The sequence below is a fragment of the Hemitrygon akajei genome, chromosome 1, assembly GCF_048418815.1.
Source record: "Hemitrygon akajei chromosome 1, sHemAka1.3, whole genome shotgun sequence".
In the NCBI taxonomy this organism is placed as follows: domain Eukaryota; kingdom Metazoa; phylum Chordata; class Chondrichthyes; order Myliobatiformes; family Dasyatidae; genus Hemitrygon; species Hemitrygon akajei.
Window position 1 is genome coordinate 163,430,445 of NC_133124.1, and position 19,653 is coordinate 163,450,097.

At 47.3% G+C, this 19,653-nt stretch overlaps 1 long non-coding RNA gene across 2 annotated transcripts in view; it reads right to left on the reverse strand.

The window, feature by feature from the left end:
* Window positions 1-16,898, reverse strand: part of LOC140731944 (uncharacterized) — a 96,377-nt gene extending 79,479 nt beyond the window's left edge. Inside the window, exons 1-2 of one of the 2 annotated variants that reach the window (XR_012099948.1) lie at window positions 16,713-16,898; window positions 974-1,079 (exon numbers count right to left, since the gene is read on the reverse strand). This is a non-coding gene — a long non-coding RNA (uncharacterized lncRNA). The remainder of the gene's footprint in view (window positions 1-973; window positions 1,080-16,712) is intronic. The other variant, XR_012099949.1, reaches the window with a different exon arrangement.
* Between the last annotated feature and the right edge of the window lie 2,755 nt (window positions 16,899-19,653).

Genomic DNA, 19,653 nt, shown 5'->3' on the forward strand with positions numbered 1-19,653 from the left:
AGGGGAGGGAAGTTCAAGGGGTATATTAGAGGAAGGTTTTTCACTCAGGATTTTCAGGAGTATTTGTGATTGCAGAATGTCTTACCAATGTTGCAACAACTACGATACTTTGTCACATTTGTGACGAGTATACACTAAGATCTCAAGGACAGAAATTGACTCCTCTTATTAAGAAAGCCTTTACTGTTCTTTGGGTGGAAAATTGGCGATTCAGACAAAGCCTGGGCTCCTCACGTCTGTTGTACAACATGCACTGTCGATCGTAAAGCTTGGCTCGGAGGTGCTCGGAAGTCAATTCTGTGCTGTCCTGATGATATGGCGGGAGCAGAAGGATCACGTGACAGACTGCTACGTCCGTCTGACCAGCGTGTCTGGTGTCTCGGCTAAAAACAAGAAATCCATTGAGTGCCCCAATCTCCCTTCATCAACCTGCAGACACCCTCACACAAACACACAACCAAAACACACCCTCACACACAACCTATAACTTGTTGCCACAGATGGCTGTGGAAGCCAAGTCACTGGTTATATTTAAGGCAGAGATTGATGGATTGGTCAGGGATGAAGGGATATGGGGAGAAGGCAGGAGATTGGGGCTGAGAGGGAAAAATGGTTCAGCTATGTTGGAATGCTAGAGTAAATTTTCTCTCCATTTGGAAAATTGTCATTTCTTTGCCTATTCTCAGAATCAATCCAAGTCCTTCTGCACCCTCTCTCCTTCCACAATTCTACCTGTCCCTCCACATATCTCTGTATCATCCACAAACTTGGCCACAAAGCCAGCAATTCTATCAGCCAAATCACTGATATACAATGTACAGAGAAGTAGCCCCAAAACTGACCCCTGAGGAACGGCAGCCAATCAGAAAAGAACCTCTTAAATTCCCACTCTTTGCCCCCTTCCAATAGCCAAAGCTCTATCCATGCTCGTATTTCTCCTGAAATGCCATGCACTCTTGCTAAGCTCGCTTACCTTCATACTTCAACTTTTCCTTCCTTGTGGCTGTTGTAGTTGCCCTCTGTTGGTTTTTCGAACGTTTCCCAGTCCCACTTGGTGGTAAGTTTCACCTCACTAGGACCTTAAAGGAGACACATTTGCAAATTGATAGTCGATAGTGATTGGGTAATCAGGTAATGAACAGCAGCTAATAGAATGAAGTTGGGGTCAAGCAGGCTGGAGTCTTTGGAGTTGGGAGCTGAGAGGCTCTGGCGTGAAGAGGCTGAGTAAGTGACCCAGGTGTGGGGAGGGGGAGCAGTGAGAAGTCGCAGGTAAGACCTTCCTTAAGATGCTTTATTTTGCTGTTGACCTTTGACATTGTTTCAGTGCAGACAGGAAGGTAGTGTTGGATTAGAGTAACATTGTTCTTTTTCTTCCAGTTTGCTAATAATGTTTATATAATCACCTGTATGAGTAATTGTTCATTGAGTTTTCAGTAACAGTAGTACAGGTGATTCTGTACTTTTCCAGAAGCTCCTTTGCAGTGTGTGTCATACAATTGAACTTGACCAGTTGATAGGTTATTCTGTATCACTGGAAACTCTCAGTTTTTATCCGAATGTTTCTCCACTTGGTAATAAATGCAACTCTGCTGATGCCTCTTTAATTCATGTTTTGGTTTTGCCCTAAAATTGAAAAGTTTTGGCGGGAAGTATTCCATACCTTCTCACAACTTTTTAGGGTCCAATTTGACCCAAATCCCCTTACCACCATGTTTGGTATTATTGCAAATGAAGATATAACTTTAAATACTCCTAACTTACAGGTTTACCTCTCTTTTAGCAAGGAGAACAATCTTACTTAAATGGAAGGAGTCTACCCCTCCTGCACATCTTCAATAGCTACGTGATATTACGTCTTATTTAAACTTAGAGAAGATCCGCTGCTCAGTCTTAAATTTGAAACAATCTTTTTATGATATCTGGGGATCTTTCCTAAATTACTTTTCCAATTTATAAAGCTTAACAGTGCACAGACTTTTATGTATATTTCTATCTTCTCTTCTTAAGCGAATATGGTTTTTTTTCTAATTTATCTATTATCATCCATCAGCTTTTTTCTTTGGTAGTTGGTAGGGGGTTGACTTTTTTATATAAAAAATTTCTTTTATGATGTATGACCTATCTTTAAATTTTTGATTACAGAGTGGTATACCTTTATGTGATATGCTATAACATTTTGATCAATTCTATTACAATATATGAATGTACACAATTTATGTTATGTATCACTCTGTAAATCTTGTTTTTTCTTCTGAATAAAAATATTGTGAAAAGAAAAGGACCAGCGGGAGGAAACTGTGAGCTCCAACTTGTGCCCATTCGACTGTTTCATTAAAATGGGCCCTTTTCTTTTTGTTTTACTTTACTAACCCTTTAGTCAAATGAAGAATTAAAGAGTTAAATCATTTAATTGTACTTGCTGTTATTTCGTGGTACTGATTTGTAACGGGGGAACAGATCACACAGCATCCACACGCACAAGAGGTTTTCCACCTCAGGTTTCTCTAGACTAACACTGCCAGCCGAACTTTCAGCAATCTGAAGATTAAAATAAATTATGCCCACAAAGCAGGAGAATGCTATAAGAAGATAGCAAAGCATTTTCAGGTAGCTGTTTCCTTAGTTCGTGATGTAATTAAGAAATGGCAGTTAACAGGAATGGTGGAAGGCAAGTTGAGGTCTGGAAGACCAAGAAAACCTTCCAAGCAAACTGCACGGAGGATTGCTAGAAAGGCAACTCAAAACCCGTTTGACTGCAAAAAGACCTTCAAGAAGATTTAACAGACTCTGGAGTAGTGATGCACTGTTCTACTGTGCAGTGACACCTGCACAAATATGACCTTCATGGAAGAATCATCAGAAGAAAACCTTTCCTGCGTCCTCACCACAAAATTCAGCGTCAGAAGTTTGCAAAGGAACATCTAAACAAGCCTGATGCATTTTAGAAACAAGTCCTGTGGACTGATGAAGTTAAAATAGAACTTTTTGACCGCAAATGAGCAAAGGTATGTTTGGGGGAAAAAAGTGTAGAATTTCATGAAAAGAACACTTCTCCAACTGCCCTCTCCTCTCCACCCACCCCCCACCCCCCACTTGGGCTTGTGTTGCAGCCAGTGGCACGGGGAACATTTCACTGGTAGAGGGAAGAATGAATTCAATTAAATACTAGCAAATTCTGGCTACAGAAAGTGTTTATGAGCTGTGATACTTGCCAAAGGGGGTGTTACTAAGTACTGACCATGCAGGGTGCCCAAACTTTTCTTCGGGCCCTTTTTTTTTTGTTATTTTGAAACTGTGAAAGATGGAAATAAAAAAGTAATCTTGCTTAAAATATTAAGGAAATGTGTCATCTTTAACTTCATGCCTTTTGGAAATCAGGTCATCTTTTACTCGCTTAGCTATTCACAGTAACAGAAATTTTGACCAGGGGTGCCCAAACTTTTGCATGCCACTGTATATGGATTTCACCAAGACATTTGATAAGGTTCCCCATGCAAGGCTCATTCAGAAAGTAAGGAGGCATGGGATCCAAAGAGACCTTGCTTTGTGGATGCAGAATTGGCTTGCCCACAGTAGGCAAAGTTTGGTTATAGATAGCTCGTACTCCTGCGTGGAGTTCAGTGACCAGCGGTGTGCTTCAGGGATCTGTTCTGGGACCCCTCCTTCTTGTGAATTTTATACATGACCTGGATGAGGAAGTGGAGGGATGGGTTAGTACATTTGCTGATGACACAAAGTTGGGGGTGTTGTAGACAGTGTGGAGGGCTGAATGGCGGGAGCTGCGAGAAGATTGCACGGCCCAAAAGTGAAGATCTTTGATGACGGATGTTGCCTTCTCAAGGCAGCTCCTCCTGTAGGTACTCCCAATGGTGGAACAGGAATGTGTGTGTGAGTGGGAGAGACGTACAGATCCTATGTCCAGGGAGCGGGAGCGGATCTGGTGTCAGATCTGGAAGAAGGGACCGAGTGTAGTGTATCTAAGTTTGCTGATGATGCTAAATTGAGTGTAAAAGCAAATTGTGCCGAAGATACAGAGAGTCTGCAGAGAGATATAGATAGATAGATAGATACTTTATTCATCCCCATGGGGAAATTCAACCTTTTTTCCAATGTCCCATACACTTGTTGTAGCAAAACTAATTACATACAATACTTAACTCAGTAAAAATATGATATGCATCTAAATCACTATCTCAAAAAGCATTAATAATAGCTTTTAAAAAGTTCTTAAGTCCTGGCGGTTGAATTGTAAAGCCTAATGGCATTGGGGAGTATTGACCTCTTCATCCTGTCTGAGGAGCATTGCATCGATAGTAACCTGTCACTGAAACTGCTTCTCTGTCTCTGGATGGTGCTATGTAGAGGATGTTCAGAGTTTTCCATAATTGACCGTAGCCTACTCAGCGCCCTTCGCTCAGCTACCGATGTTAAACTCTTCAGTACTTTGCCCACGACAGAGCCCGCCTTCCTTACCAGCTTATTAAGACGTGAGGCGTCCCTCTTCTTAATGCTTCCTCCCCAACACGCCACCACAAAGAAGAGGGCGCTCTCCACAACTGACCTAAAGAACATCTTCAGCATCTCACTACAGACATTGAATGACGCCAACCTTCTAAGGAAGTACAGTCGACTCTGTGCCTTCCTGCACAAGGCATCTGTGTTGGCAGTCCAGTCTAGCTTCTTGTCTAACTGTACTCCCAGATACTTGTAGGTCTTAACCTGCTCCACACATTCTCCATTAATGATCACTGGCTCCATATGAGGCCTAGATCTCCTAAAGTCCACCACCATCTCCTTGGTCTTGGTGATATTGAGACGCAGGTAGTTTGAGTTGCACCATATCACAAAGTCCTGTATCAGTTTCCTATACTCCTCCTCCTGTCCATTCCTGACACACCCCACTATGGCCGTGTCATCAGCGAACTTCTGCACATGGCAGGACTCCGAGTTATATTGGAAGTCTGATGTGTACAGGGTGAACAGGACCGGAGAGAGTATGGTTCCCTGCGGCGCTCCTGTGCTGCTGACCACCGTGTCAGACCTACAGTCTCCCAACCGCACATACTGAGGTCTATCTGTCAAGTAGTCCACTATCCAATCCACCATGTGAGAGTCTACTCCCATCTCCGTTAGTTTGTGCCTTAAGATTGGGCGCTGACGGAATACAATGGTAGGTAAATGTGTAAATGCTTGGGAAGGGAAAATGGAAGAGCAGATTATTAGTTAAATGGGGAAAAATTACAGCATGGTACTGTGCACAGGGACTAGGGAGTGATTGTGCATGAATCACAAAAGGTTGGTTTGCAGGTGCAGCAGGCTATCAAGAAGGCAAATGATCCCATTGGCCTTCATTGCTAGAGAGATTGAATTTAAGAGCAACGAGGCTATGCTGCATCTGTACAGGGTACTGGTGAGGCCGCACCTGGAGAACTGCGTGCAGTTCTGGTCTCCTTACTTGAGGAAGGATGGACTGGCTTTGGAGGTGGTGCTCACCAGGCTGATTCTAGAGATGAGGGGATTAGACTATGAGGACAGATTGAGTCGCTTGGGAATGTACTGACTGGAATTCAGAAGAAGGAGAAGACATAAAACAATCATCCATGAATAAATCATGAAAACATGTTATTCCTTTTGTTTTCCTTAAAACAAAAGCTTGGTCAATTGTAGATGGTTGGAAAAAAAGTTAGTTACAATAGGAATTGACAGGATAAATTTATTCATTCCAAAATATTTACGAAATTGAAACCATATTTGTATTGTATGTTTAACTATTGGATTAATCATTTGTTTATTCAATTTAGTAACTGCAAAGGGAAGCGCAGCTCCTAGAATAGAAGCCAATGAAAACCCCTGTACAGACTCCCGCTCAAGGTTCATCCATCTTGGGGATTGAGTTTCATCCAGCTAGTGTCCAAAACATTAAATATCGAATATAAATTGCCCAATAATAAAATCTAAGATTTGGCAAAGCCAAACCGCCTTCCTTTTTTGATTTCTGTAAATATTTCTTTCTTAAGCTGGGATTTCTATACTGCCATATATATGAAGAAATTTTAGAATCAATAATATCAAAAAAAGATTTGGGAATAAAAATTGATACCTCCTGAAATAGTTACAGAAATGTAGGTAAAATAAACATCTTAATCGCATTAATTCTACCAATCAAAGATAAGGACATTGGGGACTATTTAGTAAACAGTTGTTTAACATGATCAATTAAAGGTAAAAAAAAAATTAACTTTTAGTAGATCCTTATACTTAGCAATTTTAACCCCCAAGTAAAATAATCAGTAACCAATCTAAATGGTGATTGTCTGTAAATTGGAACTTGCATATTTAATGGGAAAAGCACACTCTTATCAAGACTCAATTTGTAACCAGAAAATCTACTAAACTGGGCAAGTAGTGTTATAACTGCAGGAATGGATTTCTCCAAGTTAGAAATATATAACAGGTCATCTACATATAGTGATATTTTATGCGTCCCATTCCCCCGCATAATGCCAAATATATCAGGTAAATCATGAATAACAATTGCCAAGGGCTCCAAGGATATCATATAGTAAAGGGCTAAAAGGACAGCCCTGTCTGGTACCTTGAAAAAGCCCAAAAGAAAGGTGATCTCTGATTATTGGTTAATACAGCAGCCAAGGGTATAACATTTGAATCCAAGATGAACTAAAATTAAATTTCTCAAGTATATTAAATAATCCCATTCATGTCTATCAAATGCCTCCTCGGCGTCAAGCGAAATAACACATTTTGAAGTATTAGATGACGCAGTGTATACAATGTTCATTAACCTCCTAATGTTAAAATGTGAGTAACGATTTTTAATAAATCCTGTCTGATCCTCAGAAATAATTTGAGGCAATACCTTCTCTAATCTAATTGCTAATATTTTGGAAAAGATCTTAGAATCCACATTCAACAAAGATATAGGCTGGTATGATGCACATTCAGTGAGATCTTTATCTTTTTTAGGAATTAAATAGATGCTTCATAAACGGATTGTGGTAATTTACCTACTAATAAAGCATCTTTAAACATTCTGCATAACCAGGGAGAGAGTAAATCTCAAAAAGTTTTTTAAAATTTCAGCTGTATATCCATCTGGGACAGGTGCTTTACCAGAATTTATTGAAAAAATTGCCTTCTTCAGTAATGGGTGCATCTAATGCAAAACATTCATGAACTGGTAATTTCAGAATATTTAATTTCCTTAAAAAAAATCATGCATTATAGTAGGATCATCCAGAAATTCTGATTGGTATAAATTAGTATAAAATTCTTGAAAAGATTTATTAATTTCATCATGGTTAACCGACAAAGTACTGTCCCGTCTACGAACTTTATTAATCTGTCGTTCCGCCAAAGCAGCTTTCAATTGTTTAGCCAATAATTTATTTGATTTATCACCATGTATATAAAATTGACTCCTAGATTTAAGTAATTGATTTTCAATCAGAGATGTTATTAACAAGCTATGTTGTATCTGAAGTTCAACTCTCTGTAAAGCTCCAAATTGGGAGCAATAGAATATTATTTATCAACTTCTTTAATCTTATCAACCAATGTACGTATCTCACTATTAATTCGTTTTTTCAATCCCGCAGAATATGAAATAATTTGTCCACGGATAAATGCTTTAGAGGTATCCCATAATATCCCACCAGAAATTTCTTCCGTTGAATTAGATGAAAGGAAAAATTCAATCTGTTCTTTAATGAAATTAACAAAATTTGAATCTTGAAGCAAGATAGAATTGAACCACCATTGTCTAGTACTAAAATTCACATCATTAAATTTAATTGATAATTTCAAAGGGCATGATCGGAAATGGCGATTGCATCATACTCACAGGTAGTAACAGACAAAACTAAACGAGAATCAATAAAGAAATAATCAATTCCAGAATAATTATGATAAATGTGAGAAAAGAAAGAGAACTCTTTTTCATTAGGATGTAAAAACCCTCCAAATTTCTAAAATTCCTGAGTCAACTAAAAAGGAATTAATAAAGGTAGTGTAGCGGTGTGCTACACGCAGCGCTAAAATAACGACACGGAGTCGGTAAACTGCAATCAAAGAATATTTTATTCGAACTTCACAGCCTTGCTTTAAAGCCTCCCTCATCCCGCCCTCCCCGGGCGCGGATGCTCCAGGAGACACGTACTCACAAACCCCCGCAGGCTTTTCTCCCTTTGTTGCAGACCTAGCCTTTGTGCCTGCACGCTGGCTATTTGTGAGCCGGTTCGAGTGCGCTAGGAAATGGGTCGCCACATAACCCCCATAACCCCCCCCCCCCCGGAACCGGCGATACACCCCCCAATGTCCACAGTCTGGGCCGGACCCTGTTTGGGAGGTCGGCCTCTGTGCCGCGGTGCCGGAAACTCGACCGGTTGCGCCAGGTCCACGTGGGCCGGTTTGAGTCGGTCCACCGTGAAAACCTCCTCTCTCCCCCCAACGTCCAGCACGAACGTGGACCCGTTGTTCCGGAGCACCGTGAACGGCCCCTCGTAGGGCCGTTGCAGCGGTGGCCGATGCCTGCCCTTTCGTACAAACACAAACTTACAGTTCTGCAGGTCTTTGGGTACGCAGGTCGGGTTCTGCCTATGCTGCAAAGTGGGTATGGGGGCCAGGTTGCCGAGCCTCTCGCGTAGTCTGCCCAGGACTGCTGCGGGTTCTTCCTCTTGCCCCCTTGGGGCTGGTATGAACTCCCCGGGGACAACCAGGGGTGCGCCGTACACCAACTCGGCCGACGAAGCGTGCAGATCGTCTTTGGGCTCCGTGCGGATGCCGAGTAGGACCCAAGGAAGCTCGTCCACCCAGTTAGCTCCTCGCAGGCGTGCCATGAGAGCCGACTTTAGGTGACGGTGTAAACGCTCCACCAGGCCGTTCGACTGTGGGTGGTAGGCAGTGGTGTGGTGCAGCTGAGTCCCCAAAAGGCTGGCCATAGCTGACCACAGGCTGGAGGTGAACAGGGCGCCTCTGTCGGAGGTAATGTGGGCCGGTACACCAAAGCGGGACACCCAGGTGGCGATCAGTGCCCGGGCGCAAGATTCAGAGGTGGTGTCGGTGAGCGGGATCGCCTCTGGCCATCTTGTGAACCGGTCCACGATAGTCAGGAGGTGCCGCGCTCTGCGCGACACTGGCAAGGGGCCCACGATATCCACATGAATGTGGTCGAAACGCCGGTGGGTGGGGTGGAACTGCTGCGGCAGAGCTCTGGTGTGCCACTGCACCTTGGCCGTCTGGCAGTGCATGCACGTTTTGGCCCATTCACTGACCTGCTTGCGGAGTCCGTGCCAAACGAACCTGCTGGAGACCATCCGGACGGTAGTGCGGATGGAGGGGTGCGCTAAGTTATGAATGGAGTCGAAAACACGTCGCCGCCAAGGTGCCGGGACGACGGGATGGAGCTGGCCGGTGGCGACGTCACAGAGTAGGGTCCTCTCACCTGGGCCTACGGGGAGGGCCTGGAGCTGCAAACCGGAGACTGCGGTTCTGTAACTCGGGATCAATGTCACCAAGACCAAGGAGATGGTGGTGGACTTTAGGAGATCTAGGCCTCATATGGAGCCAGTGATCATTAATGGAGAATGTGTGGAGCAGGTTAAGACCTACAAGTATCTGGGAGTACAGTTGGACGAGAAGCTAGACTGGACTGCCAACACAGATGCCTTGTGCAGGAAGGCACAGAGTCGACTGTACTTCCTTAGAAGGTTGGCGTCATTCAATGTCTGCAGTGAGATGCTGAAGATGTTCTATAGGTCAGTTGTTGAGAGCGCCCTCTTCTTTGTGGTGGCGTGTTGGGAAGGAAGCATTAAGAAGAAGGACGCCTCACGTCTTAATAAGCTGATAAGGAAGGCGGGCTCTGTCGTGGGCAAAGTACTGGAGAGTTTAACATCGGTAGCTGAGCGAAGGGCGCTGAGTAGGCTACGGTCAATTATGGAAAACCCTGAACATCCTCTACATAGCACCATCCAGAGACAGAGAAGCAGTTTCAGCGACAGGTTACTGTCGATGCAATGCTCCTCAGACAGGATGAAGAGGTCAATACTCCCCAATGCCATTAGGCTTTACAATTCAACTGCCAGGACTTAAGAACTTTTTTTTAAAGCTATTATTAATGCTTTCTGAGTTAGTGATTTAGATGCATATCATATTATTACTGAGTTAAGTATTGTATGTAATGAGTTTTTGCTACAACAAGTGTATGGGACATTGGAAAAAATGTTGAATTTCCCCATGGGGATGAATAAAGTATCTATCTATCTATATCCTCGCCTGCCTGCTGCGCCTCTGCCAGCGCCTCAAAGTCTACCCCTTGGGAAAAGGCGTGAATGTTAGGGCGAGAAAGCGCATCCGCCACGACATTGTCCTTACCCGAGACGTGCCGGACGTCCGTTGTGTATTCAGAGATGTAGGACAGATGGCGCTGCTGGCGGGACGACCAGGGATCGGACACCTTCATGAACGTAAAGGTAAGCGGTTTGTGGTCCGTGAACGCGGTGAAGGGCCTGCCTTCTAAGAAGTACCTGAAATGCCGGATTGCCAGGTATAGCGCCAACAGCTCCCAGTCGAAAGCACTGTATTTGAGCTCGGGTGGCCGCAGGTGTTTGCTGAAAAACGCCAGGGGTTGCCAGCGGCCCGCGATGAGCTGCTCCAGTACCCCACCGACTGCCGTGTTAGATGCGTCCACTGTGAGGGCGGTAGGGACTTCCATTCTGGGGCGCACTAGCATCGCGGCGTTTGCCAAGGCTTCCTTCGTTTGAATGAAAGCGGCGGCGGACTCTTCGTCCCAGGTAATGTCCTTGCCCGGACCGGACAGCAAGGTGAACAGGGGGCGCATGATCCGGGCAGCTGAAGGGAGGAAGCGGTGGTAGAAATTGACCATACCTACGAATTCCTGAAGGCCTTTGACCATGGTGGGTCGGGGGAAATGGCGGACCGCATCTACCTTAGCGGGCAGAGGGGTTGCCCCGTCTTTAGTAATCCTGTGGCCCAGGAAGTCAATGGTGTCGAGCCCGAATTGGCATTTGGCCGGGTTGATTGTTAGACCGTAGTCACTCAGCCGGGCATAGAGTTGATGGAGGTGGGACAGATGCTCCTGACGACTGCTGCTGGCTATGAGGATGTCGTCCAAATAGATGAATGCGAAGTCCAGGTCGCGCCCCACCGCATCCATTAACCGCTGGAACGTCTGTGCGGCATTCTTCAGGCCGAACGGCATGAGGAGGAACTCGAAAAGGCCGAACGGGGTGATGAGAGCCGTTTTGGGGACGTCGTCCGGATGCATCGGGATTTGATGGTATCCTCGGACGAGGTCTACCTTGGAGAAGATCCGTGCGCCGTGCAGGTTTGCTGCAAAGTCCTGAATGTGCGGCACAGGGTAGCGGTCCGGTGTTGTAGCCTCGTTCAGCCTGCGGTAGTCGCCGCATGGTCTCCAGCCCCGTTGCTTTGGGCACCATGTGCGGGGGGAGGCCCATGGGCTGTCGGACCACCGGATGATCCCCAATTCCCCCATCCTCTTGAACTCCTCCTTCGCAAGTCGGAGCTTGTCCACGGTAAGCCGCTGAGCACGGGCATGGAGAGGTGGTCCCTGGGTCGGGATGTGGTGCTGTACGCCGTGTCGGGGCATGGCTGCTGCGAACTGCGGTGCCAGAACCGATGGGAAATCCGCCAGGACCCTGGTGAAGTCGTTGTCGGACAGCGTGATGGAGCTGAGGTGAGGGGCTGGCAACTGGGCTGCACCCAGGGAGAACGTCTGAAAGCTCTCGGCGTGAACCAGTCTCTTCCTGGGCAGGTCGACCAGTAGGCTGTGAAACCGCAAAAAATCCGCACCCAGAAGCAGTTGGGATACGGCGGCCAGTGTGAAGTCCCACGTGAACTGGCTGGAGCCGAACTGTAGCCGCACCGGACGGGTGCCATAGGTCCTTACTGTGCTGCCGTTCACGGCTCTCAGGGGGGGACCCGGTGCCCTGTTGCGGGTGTCGTAACTCGTCGGAGGTAAGACGCTGATCTCGGCACCGGTGTCGACCAAAAACCGGCGTCCCGACCTGCTGTCCCAAACATACAGGAGGCTATCCCAAAGGCCAGCCGCCTTAGCCATCAGCGGCGGCTGGCCCTGGCGTTTCCGGGGAACTGGCAGGGCGGGCGACAACGGCGGGCTTCTGCGTCCCACCACTGGTGGTAGAAACACCATTGTTTGTTGGGCTCCCCACCCCTGCCTCTGGGGTTAGCGGGCTCTGCGGCCGGGCCCGGACTGGTTTGCTGCTGGGAGCGTGGCCGGGTGTTCTGTGCGATGGACGCCCCACTCACCTTCTTGGCGTTCCACAGCAAGTCCGCCCGGGCTGCCACCTTCCGGGGGTCGCTGAAATCCGCGTTGGACAGCAGCAGGCGTATGTCCTCGGGCAGCTGTTCCAGGAATGCCTGCTCAAACATGAGGCAGGGTGTGTCCGTCGGCCAGAGACAACATCTCATTCATTAAAGCTGATGGAGGCCTGTCTCCCAAGCCATCCAGGTGCAGTAAACGGGCAGCTCGCTCGCGGCGGGAGAGCCCGAAAGTCCCTATGAGCAGGGCTTTGAATGCCGTGTACTTGCCGTCCGCCGGGGGAGACTGTACGAACTCTGCAACCTGGGCCGCTGTGTCCTGGTCGAGGGAGCTCACCACGTAGTAGTAACGGGTGTCCTCCGAGGTTATCTGCCGAACGTGGAATTGGGCTTCTGCTTGCTGGAACCAAAGGTGAGGTCGTAGCGTCCAGAAGCTTGGCAGTTTCAACGAAACCGCATGAACAGATGCGGCGTCGGTCATCTCCGGTCCAAAAATCGTTTGGACCGTCGGGGTCACCAATTGTAGCGGTGTGCTACACGCAGCGCTAAAATAACGACACGGAGTCGGTAAACTACAATCAAAGAATATTTTATTCGAACTTCACAGCCTTGCTTTAAAGCCTCCCTCATCCCGCCCTCCCCGGGCGCGGATGCTCCAAGAGACACGTACTCACAAACCCCCGCAGGCTTTTCTCCCTTTGGTGCGGACCTGGCCTTTGTGCCTGCACGCTGGCTAATTGTCAGCCGGTTCGAGTGTGCTAGGAAGTGGGTCGCCACAGTAGCAGATTTGTTTGGAAGTACCTGATTGGGCGCAGACATATCCAACATAGGATTCAAACAGCAATTAAAATCTCTGCCCATTATTAACCTATATTCATTTAATTTAGGAAGAGATATAAATAGCTGCTTAAAGAATTCAGGGTAGTCTGTATTTGCTGCATAAACATTAACCAAAACTACTTTTTGGTTATAGAGTAAACCGGTCATTAACAGAAATCTACCATAAGGATCTGAGATTATGTCATGACGAACAAATGAGATTGAAGGGTCTATAAAAATGTAAACACCTTTCACTTTGGTCGATGAGTTTGAGTGAAACTGTTGCCCTATCCAAAACCTTTAAAAAAATGCTAATTATCCTCCTTCCTCAAGAGTCTGCTGTGCAAAAATAATCTGAGCAGTCAATCTACGAAAAATTTTGAAAAACTTCTTCCGTTTAATTGGATGATTCAAACCATTCGTGTTCCATGAAACAAAGTTAATAATATTATCCATTTTCCTTAAATAAGCCATATGTTATGTAAAGGGTTAACCAAGTTGCATAGGAAACTCATGAACAAGGAAGTGGAAAAAAGTTTAAAGAGGAACGGAAAGTTAGAACAATACAGATATTTTTGTAATTTCAAGGCAGCCCAAAAGAAAACACAAAATACTCTGCAGGTTGGCTCTCGTACAAGCTGTTCCAAGAATGCATCTCGTAGGCACTCTACAAACTCCCTATCCTGGGGTCCAGCACCAACCTGATTCTCCCAGTTCACCTGCATGTTGAAATCCCCCATAACTACTGCGACATTACCTTTGCCACATGCCAATGTTAAGTCCCTATTCAACTTGCACCCAATATCCATGCTACTGTTTGGTGGCCTATAGACAACACCCATTTGGGTCCTTTTACCCTTACTGTTCCTCAGTTCTATCCACACAGACTCTACTTCTCCTGACCCTATGTCCCCCCTTGCAAAGGACTGAATCTCATTCCTCACCAACAGGGCCACCCCACCCCCTCTGCCCACATTTCTGTCCCTACGATAGCACGTATACCCTTGTACATTCATTTCCCAGGTCTGATCTCCCTGCAGCCACGTCTCCGTTATCCCAACAACATCATAGTTACCCATTCGCACCTGGGCTTCAAGCTCATCCGCCTTATTTCTGACACTTCGTGCATTCAGATATAGAATTTTTAACCCATTTCTCCTCTCTCTGTTTGAATCGCTGCCTATTGTGCTTAACCCAGCTCTCCGAACTCCCATCGGGCTATACGGCCCTAGAATTTTGTTGTCCTTCCTACATTTACTTATTCTTTCAACACATTTAACTCCATGTTCCGTCAGACCATCCCTCTATACACGAGTCCTCCTTATCACTTGTTCCGCCCCACCTTCCTCTACTACACACTTAATATTCCGGAACCGTGTAGTCCCCACCTGTCCTTTATTCTTCATCTCGCTATCCTCTCTCGCATTCTGGATCCCCGCCCCCTGCAAATTTAGTTTAAACTCTCCCCAAGGAGCTCTAGCAAACTTCCCTGCAAGAATGTTAGTACCGCTCCAGTTCAGGTGTAAACCGTCCCTTCGGAACAGATCCCACCTTCCCTGGAACAAAGCCCAATTATCTAAAAACCTGAAGCCCTCCCTCCTGCACCATCCTCTCAGCCACGTATTAATCTGTATAATCTTTCTGTTCCTTGCCTCACTCGCACGTGGCACAGGTAGCAATCCTGAGATTGTTACCCTGGAGGTCCTGCTCTTCAGCTTCGCACCTAACTCCCTGAACTCCCTAAGCAGGACCCCCTCACTCATCCTACCCACGTCGTTGGTCCCTACATGGACCACAACATCTGGGTTCTTGCCCTCCCTCTCGAGAGTAACCTGCACCCGATCTGAGATGTCTCGGACCCCGGCACCAGGGAAGCAACATACCATCCGAGACTCCCGATCTTCCCCACAAAATCTCCTATCTGGCCCCCTGACTATAGAATCCCCTATCAATACCGCTCTCTTCTCTTCCCTCCTCCCCTTCCTAGTCGAGGGTCCAACCTCAGTGCCAGAGACAGGACCACTGCAGCTTGTTCCTGGTAGGTTATCCCCACCAACAGTATCCAAAACGGTATACTTATTTTTGATGGGAACGGCCACAGGGGTGCTCTGCTCTCTCTGTCTGCTCCCCCTGCCTCTCTTGACTGTCACCCATTTGCCTACCTCCTGTCTTTTCGGTGTGACTACCTCCCGATAACTCCTATCTATCTCTGCCTCCCGAATGATCCGTAGTTCATCCAGCTCCTGCTCCAATTCCCTAACTCGGTCTGATAGGAGCTGTAGCTGGATGCACCTTTTGCAGGTGTGGTCATCAGGAACAACTGTGCTGACCCTGACCTCCCACATACTGCATACAGAGCACACCACTGCTCTGTCTCCCCCATTACCTGATCCCAGATTAGTCAGAATAAATGAAAAGCAGGCTTCTTGTCGAAGCCCGCTGAGCCAAAGCCCAGCACTCTGCTCCTGCGCACTCCGCTGCTCGCACCGACACTGGCAGAGAGAGAGGGGAACTGGGAATAGGGAATGGCATTTCTGCATTTGGCAGGGTGGGAAGAGGTATAATCAAGATAGTTATGGGAGCCAGTGGGTTTATAGAAGATGTCAGTGGACAGTCTGTCTCCAGAGATGGAGACAGAGAGATCGAGAAAGGGGAGAGAAGTGTCCGAGATGGAACAATTGAATTTGAGGGTTGGGTGGAAGTTAGAGGCAAAGTCGATGAAATTGACGAGCTCAAAAGCAAACTACCGGTACTTAACTAAAGAAGACCCCACCCCCAAAGCCAGGAAACTATCTGAGACCCGCCCCAAACTCCATCTCTCCATGGCAAGTCTCCAAATTTTAAAGAAAAAAAAAATCACCCATAGTCAAAACAATGCCAGACACCAGCTAAGTAAAAAAAACCTTTGTACGCCATTTTAGAAAACAAGGTCTTAAGAATTAAATCAGAATACAATCTTCATATTAATTAATCACCAAGTCAAAATGTTAATACTTTCCTAAAACTAATAACTAAAAATAAAAAGGTATAGTAATAAATAAAAGGAAAGAGAACTTTAATATAGAGCAGACATAAACCAAAACAAAGTATTTAAAACTTCAGCCCAAGGGCACGACTGCACAAACTTAAAATGTCCGAATCTGTAAGCTGATTGTTAACTAATAAACCTGTGAATCTGTGGAATTTTCTGCCCAATGAAGCAGTGGAAGCTCCCTCAGTAAATATATTTAAGATGAGGTTGGATGGATTTTTGCATAGTTTGGGGGATTAAGGGTTATGGGGAAAAGGCAGGTAGGTGGAGATGAGTTCATGACCAGATGGACATTATCTTATTGAATGGCGGAGCAGGCTCGACGGGCCAGAGGGCCAACTCCAGCTCCTTCTCACGTTCCTACGTAACAAGACGGCTCCGCTCTCTGTCGACTTCAGTCGATAGGCGGGAGGGCGGATGGGAGAAACGACAAACAAGTAGAATTGAGTTAAACCGCGGAGAGGCTAAATTCACGGCACACTCGTACTCGTTCTCTGGGTTCGGGACACGGTAGCGCTGAACTTACCCGCTCCTCCTCCAGTGAACAGCATCATCTCACTGCCCCGTGGTAGCCGACAGAGTGGGGAGATTTCAATCCAAATCCCACTGGCCGGAGGGAAAGGTACGAGGGAGGAGTGAGCTGGAAAGTCGGGAGAACAACAGTCACAAGAAGCAGAACCAGCTCTCTTCTGCTTCCGAACCCGGAAGCGAGTCGGATTATATGGTGATGAGTCACGTGGCCCTCGTGAACGTTTTAACACTGGCGCTGACAGTGGCACTGATGCAACCGAGCGATTTCGCAGAAGATACCTTGGAATTAAACCCTGCCTTTTTGAGTTCACAGGATCATTCCTTTGCTGAATGTGCTCACTCAGAGTATCAGATCAGATGGAGGAGACTGTGACTGCCAAGGGAAGGTATGTAGGGTCCGGGACGGGAATGCGTTGTGTTGGCGATAGAGGAGTAGGGGTTTCAACCTGAGGAGGGATAGTGACTACCGTTTGGAACGGGGGTCGGAGGCAACTCGGGATCCCAGCGAGGGGAATGTGGGCATACATTGCCTGTTGCGATGCGAAACTGGAGACGGGAAATGGTACATAGAACAAAACAGGGTTAAAAGGGGCTGAACTAATTAAACCCCCAACTAATTAAATCCCCGCCTGACTAAACCTGTGACTATCCCGGCCGCTCTCCCCCCCCCCCCCCCCCCTCCACCCGTTTATTCCTCTTGTTCTCCTAATTCCCTTTTCCCCGTGTTTCTCGAGATCCGCTGTCTGTGAGTCTGAGTCTGTCTGTGCGTGTCAGCGCGGCGGGCAGAGCGTCCCTTTGGTTCTCCCGGGCTTCCTGATTGCGGCGCCCGTGAATCTCATATAAACGGCAGCATAAATATACTGGCTTTCCATCCACTCATCGCCAGATCGTTGCTTCAGCCAGTGTGACTCCGATTTCTGCGGCTTTTTCTCTGTGTGCTTCTTATTTCTGCGGCTCTTTTCCTGTGTGCTTCTTATTTCTGCGGCTCTTTTTCTCTGTGTGCTTCTTATTTCTGCGGCTCTTTTTCTCTGTGTGCTTCTTATTTCTGCGGCTCTTTTTCTCTGTGTGCTTCTTATTTCTGCGGCTCTTTTCCTGTGTGCTTCTTATTTCTGCGGCTCTTTTCCTGTGCCTTTTACTACACGCCCCCCCCCCCCGCCAGCTGACTCCTCCTGTGGCTCCTCCCACAGACTGTAGCTCCTCCCACAGACCCCGGTATAAAGGCGATTGGAGGCACAGACCCTTCCTCAGTCTCCAGGATGTTGTGTGGTGGTCGCTTGCTGTTGACGGTGCTTTCTTCCAGCCAATAAAAGCCTACCTTAGCTCACGTCTCCGAGAGTTATTGATGGTGCATCACCCTGCGTCTCTTTTGCCCCTCTTGCTCATTCCCTCTGCCCGCCCCCCCACCTCTCTCGCTCCCATAAACATCATCAGGGTCTCCTCAGCTTGCACCAACGCGACTTCTCCCTGTAACTCGTGCCCCCTGTTCTCCCACGCTATCCACAACGCGAATCCACCCACCCACATTTTTATCCAGGTCATTTGGAGATCCCAGTATTAATCCCTGCAGAACACCTCTAGTCGAAGACCTCTGGAGACAATCAACCACCCCCTGCTCTCTTCTGTGGGGCAACACCATTCTGAATCCAAATGGTAAATTCTTGCATCCTAATCTTCTGGATGACCCTCCCATGAGGGGTTTGCCAAATGACTTACTGAAATCCAGGTAGAGAACATACACGCTCCAACTTTGTCAATCATCTTCATCGCCTCCTTCAAAAATGCAGTAACCTCAGTGAGACTCAATTTCCCCGACACAGTACCAGGCTGACTGTCCCTAATTAGGCCACGGTTACACAGAAACATTTCAGATCAGTGTGAGCATTGGGAGGGAATAGAAAACTGGTTAGACTGGTTCCGAACTCAAACTCTGGGTGCTGTTGACAGTTCCTGTCTGAGGTGGGATCAGATTATCAAAGTTTACTCCTCACCTCAACCTTTCTTCCACCTCAGGTCCATCGCAGTCTGTGTGTGGTTGGTCATGGTCGGAATTGCTGCTGGTAAGTAGGGTAGGGTCACACTGTGTGGAGGGAGATTCTCCTTTTGTCCAGGGTGGAGAGAGCTTTACTGTGTGTCTGTTCACTGTCCCATCACACACTCCCAGGGTAGAGGGAGATTCTCCTTTTGTCCAGGGTGGAGAGAGCTTTACTATGTGTCCGTTCACTGTCCCATCACACACTCCCAGGGTAGAGGGAGATTCTCCTTTTGTCCAGCGTGGAGAGAGCTTTACTGTGTGTCCGTTCACTGTCCCATCACACACTCCCAGGGTAGAGGGAGCTTCACTCTGTATCTAACCCCAGGGGTACATGATGGGATGCTGTAGAGGGAACTATGTCTAACCCTGGGAGTGTGCGATGGGACAGTGTTGATGGAGATTCACTCTGTGTCTGAGCCTGGGGGGGTGTGAGGGGATGGTGTGGGGGGAGCTTCACTCTGTGTCTGACCCCGGGAGTGTGTGAGGGGAGCTTCACTCTGTGTCTAACCCCAGGGGTACATGATGGGATGCTGTAGAGGGAACTATGTCTAACCGTGGGAGTGTGTGATGGGACAGTGTTGATGGAGATTCACTCTGTGTCTGAGCCTGGGGGTCTGTGAGGGGATGGTACGGAGGTGAAGGTGGGGAAGTGAGGATGACTCCCCCCAACCCCAGTAACCAGGGACGCTCTTCTACCGACAGGTCAGCGTGGCATCTGCCGTTTCACTCGGGATACCAGCTCTCTCAGCTGCCCCTGCCTCCCGAATGCTGGGCAAAGCCTGCACCTTCGCAGCCTCCGAGGACCTGTCTGGGACATCTGCATCAAGGGCAACGGAGACAGACTGTGCTGTCGGAACAGCAGCCAGGCCTGGGTAGATGCCGGCCGTGTTAAACTGATCTACAG